The sequence below is a fragment of the Eubalaena glacialis genome, chromosome 6 (assembly GCF_028564815.1).
Source record: "Eubalaena glacialis isolate mEubGla1 chromosome 6, mEubGla1.1.hap2.+ XY, whole genome shotgun sequence".
Lineage (NCBI taxonomy): Eukaryota > Metazoa > Chordata > Mammalia > Artiodactyla > Balaenidae > Eubalaena > Eubalaena glacialis.
The window spans coordinates 47,305,451-47,321,581 of record NC_083721.1 but is presented as its reverse complement, the minus strand read 5'-3'; positions in this window follow the sequence as shown (position 1 = coordinate 47,321,581).

Sequence of the window (16,131 nt, the reverse complement as noted above, 5' to 3'; positions counted from 1 at the left end):
TTAAAGTTGACAACTCTAGTGTGACATATTATACTCCTGCCAGATGCTAGGTGATTTTATAGACTGCATTGTTTACCACACATAGCAAGCCCGTGAGCTAAATATCATTATTCCCATTTTCCAGATAAGGAATTAAGGCTCAGAGAAATTACACAGTTTGTCCAAGGGCCCAAATCTAAACTTTGAACCCACATTAAACTCTTCACACCCATGACATAGTGCCTTTCTATTCAAGAGATGAAGAATGTGAGAAAACCAATGACATGCTATAGTGGGACATTTTGGGAAAACACAACCATGGTTAATTGAATGAGAATCTTGTGAAGGCTTAATCAGCCTTCTGTGCATGGGTATCAAGATGTCAACTGAAATGGAATTGTAGTCATTTCCAGTTTCCAAAAACCTAGAATGTTTTCTCCAGGGTTACACAGAAAGTAAGTTACTGAAACCTTTCATCAGAACCCTAGCCATCACTCCTCCCAGCTCAGTCTCCTCTCTTTCACACCTGAACTCACTTTGGGGGGCAGATCCCATTTTTAAGGTAATTATAGTAGTAGAAGCAGTAGCTATAATGGCATCAGGGTCATCACAAAGAAAACATGCTCAGCGGCTTCCTGGAAGCATGCATACCCAGTACTTCAATTCTTTATTTTTATTCCTCACTGGGAATAGTTTATTACACTACAGGACATTATGAATAAAAGAGGACCAGTATCAGTAATGAAAACCTATAGATATAGGAACTACTTATGAACATCTGAAGTAGAAGTAAATGAAGGGTTAAAACTGACAATTGTTTCCCAGTGATTTAAACTAGTAGTCTGTTTTACTACAGTTTTCATTTTTACTGTATCTTCTTGTCAGCTTTTTAATTTATTTTGTGTGTGTGTGTTCAGATTGGCAGCAGTTTTTTCGAATCCTGTTCATGACTGTTCATTATTACAAGTCTATTAACACATGGTGATATACTGACCATCCAAGCAACTGTCTACAGTGCCTCAGAAGTGGCAAATACTGATAAATTTCATCTTCACCATCACTTTAGTATTATTCCGTAAAATTGAGGGTTTCTGAATCCCTGCCTAAGGGACTAAAAAGAAGCACATATAATTTTGGTTTTGTTTGGAGAGAGGGATGGGAGTAGGCAGGATTTAATTGTATGCCTCTGTGCCTATTACAAGATAAATTAATGCATTTTAACCAAGCCAAATCCTAGACTTTGGATCCCCCAAGTTTTGTATAACTGATAAAACATTTACTGTCTACAGATTTAAAAGCTGAATACTGTTGAATCTTCCTGGGTCCGTTAACACCAAGAGTCCTGCCACTGAGACTCTCTCAGATAAAATTCTAATCCACAGGCTGGAAAACAATAAAAATCCAATACTAAATATTTGGAAGTTGTCCCTAAATTGTACTTAACTCCAAGATGATTCATAAGTTCATTTGTACATTGCTTCAGGAAATGTGCATGTCCTTGCAGTTGTCACCCCCTGCCCCCCCCCCCCGCACTTACTCTATATCTGAGATCTCTCTGGGACCCACTCACCACTTCCACAGAGGGACTGGGGAGTCTTCCATTTCTAGCTCTGACTACTTTCTTAATTCTCAATCGTGTACTCCCAACTGCTTGCTGAGCATTCCGTTCATCATGTATTTGCATACCCACTGTATGCAAAATACTTTACAAAAAGCAGAGTCTACACATAGAAAACTGAACGTTTTCATCTTCCACACCAACCAGCCTTTTCTCTTAACTGACTCATTATTACTGATAATGCTTTCCTCCCACCTTCCCACTTTTGAAGCCTTAGAGTCATCCTTGACCTCTCCTTCTTTTCCCCCATCTTACCTGAACTTCTATCCTTCATGTCATTAACACTCCACATTCAGTCATCAAATGCATATTGATTAAGTGCTTGCTATATGTCAGACACTGTTGTAGGTGCGAGGAATAGAGTTTGCCAGTGAGGAAACAGGCAAAAATCCTTGCTCTCCTGGAGCTTATATTCTAATAATTAACAGTGTCCTGAAAGAGCTTTCAAACGTCATCTTGTTGAGCCCTTCATCTCCATTTCACCTGTGCTTCCCTCTCACATGGTGTTTATTTCACCACCACCACCCCCCAGCCTAGATACCCAGAGCCACCCCATCAGACATCCCATCACCTAGAGCATCTCTCTGTGTGATAATATCCTGGAGACCCACAACTTGCTCTTTCACTTCCCAACGTTAGGCAAATCTCCCCAGACTTCGCTTAGGCCTCTCTTCCCCTTTCTCTCTAGAACACCCTGACTCCCAGCCCCACCCAAACAGAGAACAGTGGACTCCACCTTCTCTGCCTCCATCAGTCTATGCTTTTGAAAACATATTTCAGTCATCTTTTAGGGATCTGGTAACTTTTGTCTTTTTATCCTGTAACAGAAAAGTCACTGAACAACAGAACACCAAAGCTTGGTTACCTTCTAGAAATAGAGGAGGGATGAATATTTATAGCAGGGATTCATGGGGAAACATAAAAAGGTTTAAAACAAATTCTTATTAACAGTCACCTAATAACACAAGGCAGAGTATGGCAGCCCCAAATGAATAAAAACCCTAGACAGGTGAGAGAGGTAGGTGAAGCAGAAAGAAGGTAACATTTCTTGAGCCCTAAGGAGGGACTTGGCATTCATGATCACATTTAATGATAGCAAACCTGGGAGTTAAATATTACTGCGATAGTATGAAGAGGACATAAACAGGAACAAAACCAGATTCAAACCTAGGTCTGGGTGTGTCCTGATCCCTGGCACATACATTCATTTGGCAGAGGGAGAGGGACCTAATGCTTTTGTCCTGAAATCCCTCAAATGACTCTGACATACACAGAAAAAAAACTAAAGTGCACAGATATAACTTAATCCTCAAGTTTCGGATTTTGATAAAATAGTGATCCATTTATGTCTTTAATTTTTTTTTATTTTCAAGCTAAACACCAACATTTCCATTTCATTATCATTTCTATTTTTTTCCCTAGTAGAAATGATGCTCTTCTTACTGTGCTTAAACATAAAGAGCCATCAAGGAGTGACCTAACAGGTAAAAACAGAGTCTGATGCAGTGTTCTGTGGGCCTTTTTAGTTCTTCCCTTTATAAATGTTATTTCACAATGAATTAAATACTTGCTTTTGGAGTTGAGTAGCCTTTCCCAAACTGTGTTGTTGGGAGATGCTAATCTGAGTTCCAAGAATACAAGATTCAGGACTTCCCTGGTGGCGCAGTGGTTAAGAATCCATCTGCTAATGCAGGGAACATGGGTTCAAGCCCTGGTCCGAGAAGATCCCACATGCTCTGGAGCAACTAAGCCCGTGCGCCACAACTACTGAGCCTGCGCTCTAGAGTCCATGCTCCACAACAAGAGAAGCCACAACAACAATAAGCCATCGCACTGCAAGGAAGAGTAGCCCCCGCTTGCCTCAACTAGAGAAAGCCCGCGCAGCAACGAAGACCCTACGCAGCCAAAAATAAATAAAATTTAAAAAAAAAAGAGTACAAGATCTGAGGCAAATAAGATTGAGTTCTAACCCTCCTCCAAGCCACAAGCAATACATATTAGCATATCAAAGGATCAGATAAAAACAACAATAAAGAACGGTGTTTAAATTTGCTTAGTGGTTAAACAAATTTAAAACCAGCTTGTCTTTGTGGGGGAAAAGACTCTTCTTCAGTATTCTATTATAATCTACTCCTCTATCTCCCCAAACCAGCTAAGAGGAGACAAAATTGCTGTAGATTTGATTCTCTGTATATCCAGTTAGAAAACCAAGGGCTGGGATCTTTTCATAAAAATCAACCATGAATATAAGTTTGGACATGAATGTCACTTACTTCACGAGAAATATTCTTAGAAAAAAAATCGTATGGCAAACTTGCAGTGACAGATTTAATATAAAATTGCTTCCTATTGCTCTTGGAACCATACAGTTATCAGCATTTCTTAATATTTTACTATGTTAGTACTTAATACAATTAGTCTTTTTTCAATAACGTGTGTTTTGGTTCAGATATAATAAAACGAATTCTGGTCAAAATTCAGGTTAATTTCTGAAATCATCTATCTTTTCGCTAGCTGGCTTTTCTTCATCTCTACAGAAGTAGCTTGTGCAATGTCAAATGTTTTGGCAATCAAAATCTTAGTGCAACAGAAATTCCTTTGGCACCAACCCATGCCTACTTATTTCTACTAAAACTTCATAGTACATCACAATGTGAAATGATCATGTTAATAGTGGGAATGGAATTGGATATATACATCATGATTTCATTGATTTATTCATTTATATGTTTATTGAGAACCTACTATATACCCAGCACAATGGCATTCCAGGCATCAGACATACAGAATCCTAAACATTGGAATTCCTGCCTTGAGAAATGATATGAGGGAAATAGGCATTCAGACTACAAGCACTTATTGAGATTCTATGTGTCATGCATTGGCTAAGTTCGAAGAAAACAGTGGTGAATGGACAGATTTTCCACCTTGAGGATGAGTGCAGATGAGCAGACATGTAGACAAACACTATTTGTCAGGGTATTGTAACTCTTGGACATAAACAGCGTGGTGGGAACTAGAGGAAACAACTTCCTGGGAGCATTTGGAAAGATGATATTTGTAATTTGCTTTATGCAGAAAATAATCTTCCTTGTTTATTTTTTTCCAAAAGGTTTTCCTTTTCTAGTGTTATCTTTGCTTAAAATAAGACATGCATGTACTTAGAATTTGCCAGAAGAGAATCTTACCCAAGAATTCTTAGTCACTGAGATATGAATGACTTTTCCAGAAAGGTCTGTAGAGGTCTAACACTCTGACCCCGATCTCCTAATATGTTAGGCTCCAAACCCTAATTATTGCCGCAGATTTTTGGCCCCGCCTCAGGGTCTCTCATTCTACAGGACTAGAGTGTGGCCTGAGAATTTTTTTTTTTTTTTTTTAAAGTCATCTCTACTGAGAGATGGGATACATTATCATGCTCTCTTATCATGATGATGCTAGAACACTTTCTCACTCTAATTAGTTCCCCCTTTTGTTTTTTTTTTAATTAATTAATTAATTAATTATATTTATGGCTGTGTTGGGTCTTCGTTTCTGTGCGAGGGCTTTCTCTAGTTGCGGCGAGCGGGGGCCACTCTTCATCGCAGTGCGTGGGCCTCTCACTATCGTGGCCTCTCTTGTTGCGGAGCACAGGCCCCAGACGCGCAGGCTCAGTAATTGTGGCTCACGGGCCTAGTTGCTCCGCGGCATGTGGAATCTTCCCAGACCAGGGTTCGAACCCGTGTCCCCTGCATTGGCAGGCAGACTCTCAACCACTGCGCCACCGGGGAAGCCCGGCCGGAGAATTTTTATTTCTAACAGGCTCCCAGAAGTAGCTGCTGCTGCCTGTCCAAGGACCACACTTTAATAAGCATGGTTTAGGGAATTAAATATACCAACTTCCCAAGTTAAAGTCATTATTAAAGGACTGCAAGACAGATGATACCTCTGATTCATAGCAGGAATAACAAGGCATAGGTTATTCATAAAATATAAATTTAGATAGGCAGGCAAAATAAAATAATAAATATTTTATATCCTAAATGCAAGAATCTATTAACTTGAAGTCAGAAATCTGCTATCACTGATTATCAGGGTTCAAAATACTTTGAGGTTGAGATGCTTTATGGTTTAACTTGAAATAACTCTTCTTTTCCTCTTCCATAGACAGATGTTATAGAAATTTAGATTTTTAAAAAAAATTCTGACTACATCCAAATGAGTAACATAATGTTAGATTTTGTGGTGAGAACACAGTCCCAAGGATGTGGGGGAATTTGTTATTTCTTGTGAATGGGCCTCTTGGGAAACAAACTTCTAACACAGCATCAATGAGAGCAAACAACAGGTACTAGGATGGTGGTGACAATACAGGAGGTCTGGGCAACATGAAGGGGACAGATGCCAACTAAGAGTCTTTAAAAAAAAAATGAAAAGTGAGAATCTATATTTTTAGATTAATCTGCCTGCAGTCTGAAAACTCAATGTACCTATTATCAAGAGGGCTACACTGCTAGGCTGTTATTAATAGAAACATAATAACTACATCAAGAAAAGTATCTATGCTGTATTATTTTCCTCCTGCTGCTAAACTTTGTTACAGCAAATCATACTTCATTGGCTTAAAAGAACACAAATTTATTTTCTTACAGTTCTAGAGGTCAGAAGTCCAAAATCAAGATGTCATCAAGGCTGCATTCCTTCTGGAGGTTCCAGGGGGGAATTAGTTTCCTTGCCTTTTCCAGCGTCTAAAGACCACTTGCATTCCGTGGCTTGTGGCTCTTCTTCCATTTTCAAGGCCGGCAGCATAGCATCTTCAGGTCTCTCTGTGACACCTGTTTCTCTCAACACATGTTCTTGTCTGACTCTGACCCTCCTTGCCTCCCTCTTATAAAGACCCTGTAATTACATTGGGCCCACCTGGATAATCTTCCCCTCTCAATCTCCTTAATTATGTCTGTAAAGTTCCTTTTGCCATTTAAAGTAACATTTTCACAGTTTCTGAGAATTAGGCTGTGGACAATTTTGGGGGTAGGGGGTGGGGACATTATCTGGCTTCCCACATGTGCCATTTATTTTGTTCTGGTCAAAAACCACTTGGAGTAGTGTTTTCAATGCTGGGCATCACATTTTATTTATTTATTGATTGATTGATTGATTGGCTGTGTTGGGTCTTCGTTTCTGTGCGAGGGCTTTCTCTAGTTGCGGCAAGCGGGGGCCACTCTTCATCGTGGTGCGCGGGCCTCTCACTATCGTGGCCTCTCTTGTTGCGGAGCACAGGCTCCAGACGCGCAGGCTCAGTAGTTGTGGCTCACGGGCCTAGTAGCTCCGCGGCATGTGGGATCTTCCCAGACCAGAGCTCGAACCTGTGTCCCCTGCATTGGCAGGCAGATTCTCAACCACTGCGCCACCAGGGAAGCCCTGGGCATCACATTTTCAGGAGGAAATTGATAAATGATATTCTATAGAGGAGAAGAATCATGAATCATTCATTCACTCAGCAAACATTTGTGAAGTGTTCACTATGTGCCAGGCACTGGGCGAGAAGAACTCTGGAGATGCCCATAAGAGCATAGGAGGCTGTAGGATATAATGCTTATGAGCCAGGAGCCTGGAGTCTAATCATCTGGTTTTGAATCCTGGCCTCACCATTTATATACTGTGTGACTTCGTAAATTACTTAATCTCTCTGTGCCTCAGTTTTGTCACTCATGAAACTGAGATAAAATTATAACTGTCCCATAGGGTTCTTATGAAGATTATGTGAGATTCTTTTTTTTATTTTTTTGGCCATGCCGGGTGGCATGTGGGCTCTTACTTCCCTGACCAGGGATTGAACCCATGTCATCTGCAATGGAAGCGTGGAGCCCTAAACACTGGACTGCCTGGGAATTCCTAAGTGAGGTTCTCGATAAAGCCTTTGGCATAATGACTGGCATGTAGAGTTCAGTAAATGTTGGCATTGAGAAGGCATGAGAGGACTACAGCAGACTGTAGAGTGCATAACAACCATGGGGAATTTGGGAAGGCTTTCCAGAGCTAGGTCTTGAAAGTTGAGTTTCTTGTAGTTCATTGAGGAGAAATAAGGGATGTACAGTGAGAAGACATAGTGAAAGATTTGGAAACCACAAGGAATGGCTGAGCAGAATGGGGGAATTTAGCTTAGGAGCTTTAGGAAAAGGGTTAGGAGTCACATGAGAGCTACATTTAAATCCTGTTGCTTGGGCAGTTGACACAACAGAAAGAAATTAGACTTATTTTCTTCTATCCGGAAAAATATCCAAGCCCAAGTGAAATGACAATAACAGCATTCATCTCAATATTTGAAAGAACTTGTGAATAATAAGGATTCCTTTAATGGGGTGGGTGGAATGATATAAACCCTTCTCTGTGCTCCACTGACTGTCAGATACACTGCCTTCTTGATGCAATGGTCTGTCTTAAATTCATTTTTCCCTGTACCCTTGTCAATAGAAACCCAAGTATTTTAAGGACTCGGCTGGCCATAAACTTTAAGGGAGACTGGGCTTCTCCCAGTCCCAGGGGTGTAAATCAGGATGGGTTTGAGCCAACCATGGCAACCACTGCCTTTGTGGCTGAGGTTAGGAACCAGCATGCCACACGATTCTCGCCAATGCGATAGGAGAGGAGGGCCTTTGGAAAAGTTTTCCTTGTCTCTTCAGAAGATAAATGAGGAAAGGGAGTGCTCTCTCTGTCCCTCTTCCAGCTATGAGACATCAAGCCAGCATCTGGAGAAGGCAGAACAAGAAGACAGAAAGGATCTGGATCCTTGATGAGGTGGACCAGCTGCTAAATGATCTGACCCTGGAATCGTTATAAAGTATGTCTTTCATTATATTAATATATAATATATTAAAATACATTCAGTGTTAAAGTCAGTCACATTTTTCCTTCTTACAGCCCAAAAATCATCCCACATATACAACTAGCAGTCTAGAACCCTGACAATCCAGGCTCTTATCAGAAAATAACCATGGTCTCTCTATGGTTTATCGAAATGTTGGCTTTGAGTTGACTAATTTTAAATGAAGATTACTGACCTGATTTTCAGGTGGGAGATTCTGTTAGACACATTTCTTGGTTCATTTTTTTCTCTACTTATCTTGAATTTTATCTTTTGGATCAAACCATATCATTAAAGGGCTATGTACTTATCCAGCCATTCAGATTAACACCACAAGGTGTCTAGTGATGGAATAACTTGCCTGTATTAACAATATAACTATTTTTCAGAATTCCTGCATAGGTGAAGGATTAATTTTCTAACTCCTAAAATTTCTACAAGTCTAAGAGTCTGTGATATCAACATTTCTAAGTAATGCACTAAACCCACTACATATTGATAAACTTATTATTTTGCTATTGCAGAAATTCAACCAAGAGATACTCAGGAAAATATGCCAACAGGAGCAAAAGATTATTTCCCTTTTGGAAGAGAGAACTGTCCCTCTGATTTCTGCTAAATATCCTTTTTGGACCATATATTCCTAAATAACCTTACACTCTCCTTAAGTTTCTCACTTCTCCATTTCCACCTCTGTCCCCTCCAGCTCATTCTTATTTTCAATCGGGGTGAGTTGGAACAGTTTACTGGCCCAGGTTAGGTTCTGGAAAGGGGCATCTCCTCGGAGATAACAGGGACATGTTTTCTCTTCTCACATCACTTTTCTTTAAAGATTTTACAGGACCTACATCTGCATTTGCATCTGAAAAGAGTAGTTTCATTCTGAGCCACATCCTTGCCAAAGTTTATTAAGAATACTGGTAAAGTATGACACATTTACAAGAATCCTTTCTTTTAAAACTGGACAGGGCTTCCCTGGTGGCGCAGTGGTTGAGAATCTGTCTGCCAATGCAGGGGACACGGGTTCGAGCCCTGGTCTGGGAAGATCCCACATGCTGCGGAGCAACTGGGCCTGTGAGCCACAACTACTGAGCGTGCGCGTCTGGAGCCTGTGCTCCGCAACAAGAGAGGCCGCAGTAGTGAGAGGCCCGCGCACCGCGATGAAGAGTGGCCCCCGCTCGCCGCAACTAGAGAAAGCCCTCGCACAGAAACGAAGACCCAACACAGCCAAATAAATAAATAAAATAAATTTATTAAAAAAAAAAAAAAAACTGGACAGAGCAAGAAAATTTGGTCTGTCATCCCCAAGTCTAGGGAAGAATGTCAAGTCAAATTTTAATTACAAAGTCTAAGACAATGGAAAAAGACAAGGTGTTCCCACTTCTCTCAGGCCCTCTTCCAGTTAGAAGGTGAGGATTTCCAGAAGCCTGCAGCTATGTTTCAGTCATTTTTTGGAGTTTACAGGACTAAACTATATAAGCTATATTTTCTTATTTTCTGTACTCTTGATGCTCTTGCATTTGGGGCCTCGCTGACTGGTGTGATATTGTGATTTATAATAGGAAATATATATTTGGTCTTAGTCCCCATTTCTGGCACAAATTTCCTAAATGATAGTGACAAAGGCGTCTTTTGTTATGTTAATGAGGTGACTTTTAGACCTAACCTAAGGATGGGGGCTGGTTGCCAAGGGAACCAACTCTGTGATTAGAGGGTTGGAACTTTCAGATTCACCCCCAGACCTCCCAGGAGGGGAGAGGGGCTGGAGATTGAATTCAGTCACCATTGGCCAATGATTTAATCAATTATGCCTACTGTAAAAACCGAACAGGATGGGGTTCAGAGGGCTTCCAAGTTGGTGAACACATGAAGATTTGGGGAGAGTAGTGTGCTTGGAGAAGCTCTGTACCCTTTCCCCATTCCTTGCCCTATGTATCTCTTCCATCTGGCTGTTCCTGAGTTACATCCTTTTATAATAAACCAGCAATCTAGTAAGTAAAATGTTCTGTGAGCTGCTCTAGCAAATAAACCAAACCCAAGGAGGGGGTCATTGGAACCTCCAATCTATAGCCAGTAGATCAGATGCATAGGTGACAACCGGGACTTGGTGACTGCTGTCTGAAGTGGGGAGGAAGGGGCACTCTTGTAGGACTGAGCCTTTAATCTGTGAGAGCTGATGCTACATCCTCTTTTGTGTGCTTATTCTTCCTTTTTTTTTTTCCCCTGCCTCTTCAACGTGGGACTGAATAATAATACCTGCCCAATTTATTTTTGAAATGTTTTGGAAAACAAAGATGTTAAACACATACCAGTGCTAGTTTAAAACCTTTAGAGACTCAAAGACCCCACATGTTATGGAGCTCATTTTCAATAAGTAATTCTATATAAAAATAATTTTAAGCCATAATGTAAGTGGAAGAGAGACCAGGAAAATCCTAATTTTTTTTTTCACATGACTTCTACAGTTTAAAAATATAATTATATGTCGATTTCTATTTAAAAAAAAACAGGGTACCTCTGTTTTCCTGGTGTCCTACAAATGGACTTAGTCTGCCTTTGGATAATCTAGTTCTAATTGAGCACCTACTATGCAAAGCTCTGTGCTCTATGCTATATGAAAATAGGGTGATATGACAGTGAATGAGTGGTGGGGTTCTGAATTAATTCTTTTTTTTTTAAACTATTTTATTTTTTAATTTATTCTTTCTGGTTTTATCGAGATATAATCTTTTTTTAACATCTTTATTGGAGTATAATTGTTTTACAGTGGTGTGTTAGTTTCTGCTTTATAACAAAGTGAATCAGCTGTACATATACATATATCCCCATATCTCTTCCCTTTTGCGTCTCCCTCCCACCCTCCCTATCCCACCCCTCTGGTCACAAAGCACCGAGCTGATGCTATGTGGCTGCTTCCCACTAGCTATCTGTTTTACATTTGGTAGTGTATATATGTCCATGCCACTCTCTCACTTCGTCCCAGCTTACCCTTCCCCCACCCCGTGTCCTCAAGTCCATTCTCTACATCTGCATCTTTATTCCCATCCTGCCCCTAGGTTCTTCATGACCTTTTTTTTTTTTTTTTAGATTCCATATATATGTGTTACCATACGGTATTTGTTTTTCCCTTTCTGACTTACTTCACTCTGTATGACAGACTCTAGGTCCATCCACCTCACTACCAATAACTCAACTTCGTTTCTTTTTATGGCTGAGTAATAGTCCATTGTATGTATGTGCCACATCTTCTTTATCCATTCATCTGTCGATGGACACTTAGGTTGTTTCCATGTCCTGGCTATTGTAAATAGAGCTGCAATGAACATTGTGGTACATGACTCTTTTTGAATTATGGTTTTCTCAGGGTATATGCCCAGTAGTGGGATTGCTGGGTTGTATGGTAGTTCTATTTTTAGTTTTTTAAAGAACTTCCATACTGTTCTCCATAGTGGCTGTATCAATTTACATTCCCACCAACAGTGCAAGAGGGTTCCCTTTTCCCCTCCACACCCTCTCTGGCATTTATTGTTTGTAGATTTTTTGATGGTGGCCATTCTAACCGGTGTGAGGTAATACCTCATTGTAGTTTTGATTTGCATTTCTCTAATGATTAGTGATGTTGAGCATCCTTTCATATGTTTGTTGGCAATCTGTATATCTTCTTTGAAGAAATGTCTATTTAGGTCTTCTGCCCATTTTTGGATTGGGTTGTTTGTTTTTTTAATATTGAGCTGCATGAGCTGAATTAATTCTTAAGGTCATTATAAAAGGTTCTCTGAGGAGGAAACTTTTAAGTTGAAGCCCCAATAATAAGGAGAACCCAGCTATATAAAGATCAGTGGAAGAAGCAATTCAGGAAGAGGAAGTCAAAAAGAAACAGTATCCTCAGCATCAAGTAGCTCCCAACTAGTCAGGAAGACAGAACTAAAACCAGCTCATTTTAACACACCGTGGTTCCTGCTATACTAGCCGTGGGATCAGAGTGCTCTGAGAACCCAGAGGGAGTGATTAATCAGCACTGAGAAGTGTGAAGGGGCTGCACCAAGCAGGCCATATAAAGACAGAGAACATCACTGGAAAGATTTAAATCCTGCCTTCATCAGAGACGTTAAAACGGATTGCCGGGCTTCACTCCACGTTCACTCAGTCAGGATCTCTGAGCTGGCTGCCTGGAAATCTCTGTTCCTAACAAGCACTCTGCTGATGGGAAGACATTTTGAAACCCTCTGGTTCAGAGAACAGGCCTTGGAATCAGAAAAATGACTTGGACACACGACTTAAGTCTCGCTTCCCTCTTCTGTGAAATGAGGATAATAATACAGTCTTCCTCATTGGGGAACTATGAGGCTTAAAGGAGGCAGTGTTTGTAAAGTGTCACCTATCACAGCCATTGTAAGAAAAGTGTAGCTTTGCTCATAACTGAGTAAAGACCGAGTTGTCCCAGAGCTCACACATGTATCTCAGAATCTTACCTTGTGGGGGTAATGACAGTGGGGAGGTTACAGCTGTCTGGACAGGTGAGGGAGGCTGGAAAAGCAGCAGATAAGGCCAGGGTGGAAGCCAGTTTCCACTGGGGCAGAAGGACAATGAACAGCTGCACGTTATCAAGGGTTTGTAGGAAACAGCTGGCTTTGCCTCTTCGTTTTTTTGTTTTTTTTTCTCTTTTTCACTTCCTCATTTCAAATGCAAATTGTTTAAAGGCGTTTCCTCCCTAAGACCCAAGCCTAGTCCTAGGCTAAATCAAAACAACGTTGTTTTGTTAAAAAAAGGAAAACCCCCAGGGAAATTAGAGGGTTAGCCAGATAGAAGTTTGGCAGAGGGAGGTCAAGTTTGGGAAATAATGGATTAACTCAAATCCCTTCTACAGTCCATACAGCCTGAAAATTGCTGCCTGCAACTGACAAGCTCATCATCCCTTCCAACAAGCCAGTCTGACAAGCCTGAGGAGGGGGGAAGGCAGTGATCTTCACCCCCAGCCCCTTAACTATAAAATTGTTCATCCCGGGACTTCCCTGGTGGTCCAGAGGGTAAGACTCCGTGCTCCCAATTCAGGGGTCCCAGGTTCGATCCCTGGTCAGGGAACTAGATCCCACATTCATGCCACAACTAAGAGTCTGCATGCTGTGACTAAGAAACCCACGTGCTGCAACTAAAAAAAAGATCCCTCATACCGCCGCAACTAAAGATCCTAAATGCTGCAACGAAGATCCCGCATGCCGCAACTAAGACCCAGAGAAACCAAAATAAATAAATAAATATTTAAAAGAAAAAATGGTTCATCCCCATCCTAAACCAACCACCCACAAACCAACACGAGACCAAACAGAACCACTCACTTTCAGATCAGCACCAAAAAATTGTTTTCAGGAAATGGTTTACCAGGGTCACTCTTACCTATAGATGTACGAGAAACTACCTGCCTTTCTAGTCTCCAGTTAGCTCCAAATATACTTGAGATAATAGAAATTTCTTTTGGGGGATGATTTCTTTTAAGCCCTCCCTTCCTTCTGTAGTTCTGGTAGAGTGACAAATTGGGTTACCAATATTGTAGTGAGAAGGGGAATGGGTTATAGATTTTGTACTTTGTGATATGAGGAATGGCAGCTGGACAACACGTCAGAAGGACCACTCACATACTGCATCCTGCCTTCCAGAGACAGGGAGGGGCAAGAGTAAGAGGATCACGGGCTTTGGCGTCAGCCAAGCGTAGGTCCAAATTCCTGCTGGGCTTGGTAATAGCTGAGTGCTGGAGAAGATGCATTTGTTCATAGAGTTTTCTTATCTGTTTCGTGACAGGCACTCTTCTCTGTCTGGCGGCTGCAATAAATGGTCATTCTCTTGCCCTCAACATTTAACCTGTGATCAGTTATCTGACCATCTAAACTAATGGAGGCCCAGATAGTTCTTTGTATTGTGAAAGCAAGTAAGGTATACTCACAACTGATGCTTTTTAACCAAAGTATCTCTCAGTTCAAAGCAAAGAAACCTATTTACTTTTTATGAATGGGAGATATATATATAGAGTGCTACCGTGCATTTATAATGATAAGAAAATTTAAGTTTCAGCATTTAGTCAGTGCTTAAGGGTTGGTTCTGAAAAGACAACATTCCCTATATGTATATTTTTTTAAATTTATTTTTTGCTGCATTGGGTCTTCGTTGCTGCGCGCCAGCTTTCTCTAGTTGCGGTGAGCAGGGGCTACTCTTCGTTGCAGTGCGTGGGCTTCTCATTGCGGTGGCTTCTCTTGTTGTGGAGCACGAGCTCTAGGCGCGTGGGCTCAGTAGCTGTGGCTCGCGGGCTCTAGAGCGCAGGCTCAGTAGTTGTGGCACACGGGCTTAGTTGCTCCGCTGCATGAGGGATCATCCCGGACCAGGGATTGAACCCGTATCCCCTGCATTGGTAGGCGGATTCCTAACCACTGCACCACCAGGGAAGCCCCCTACATTTTAAAGTTTGATTCTTTTATACATGTACAGAATAATTTCAGTGTGAAATAGCAAGCATGTCAGAACAAGAAATCTCCAGACAAAGAAAGAAAAACATAACCTCCGTAGGTTATGACTATCACTGAAATAAGGGCACAAGGGATTATGGCAATATTAAATAGTGTCATTGATTAGTAACTGATCCTAGTGGGAAGTTAGGGCCAGGAAATGTTCTAAAGAACATGTTGTGTTGATCAGGTGATAGCTGCCCTCTCTCCAGCTAGGTGTGTAACGTGCACACACACAACCTTTAGTAGGGATGTGACCATCAGGGGCCACAGGAAAAAATAAATAATAGCCACACTTCATTGAACACCTATGATGTGTCACAATGATAGGTACTTTATATATTTTCAATATACTATCTACTACTTTTCCAAAACTCTCACAGAAACAGATGCTGAAAGGTTAAATAATTTACCTAAAGTCCTATGTCTAGCAGACCAGAGAATGGATCCCAGGCTTCATTCTTTCTATTAGAGTAAGAACCTTCAGTTTCGGGCTTCCCTGGTGACGCAGTGGTTAGGAATCCACCTGCCAATTCAGGGAACATGGGTTCGTGCCCCAGTCCGGGAAGATCCCACATGCCGCGGAGCGGCTAGGCCCGTGATCCACAACTACTGAGCCTGCGCGTCTGGAGCCGGTGCTCCGCAGCGGGGGAGGCCGCGGCAGTGAGAGAACCGCGCACCGCGATGAAGAGTGGCCCCCGCTCGCCGCAACTGGAGAAAGCCCTCGCACAGAAACGAAGACCCAACACAGCCATAAATAAATAAATAAATTTATTAAAAAAAAAAAAAAAAAAGAACCTTCAGTTTGGAAGGAATGTAACATTATGAAGTGGATCGAGCCAGCAAACACAGGTTTCACCAAATAGTTCTACAGACCTCCCTACTTCACGTCAGACCCTAATCTTTGTGCAGGGGAAGTAAAGATGAATAACAGGTCTCTGCCGTTACAGAGCTCATGCTCCAGACAGACAAGCAAATTTAATAGTAATTCATGCTACGAAAGAGGCACGGATATGCTTCTCTATAAATGCAGGAAAGAGAAGGGTGGATGGTTGCGGGGTGCTTGTTGTGGGCAGGTTTCTGAGGTCATGGTACACTGAGGTGAGTATTATTCACCACTAGTCAAGACTGGCTGGGAGTGGAGTGAGAGAAGAAGAGAGAACAAGAGCTGAGTGGTGTATGTCATGACAAGGTCA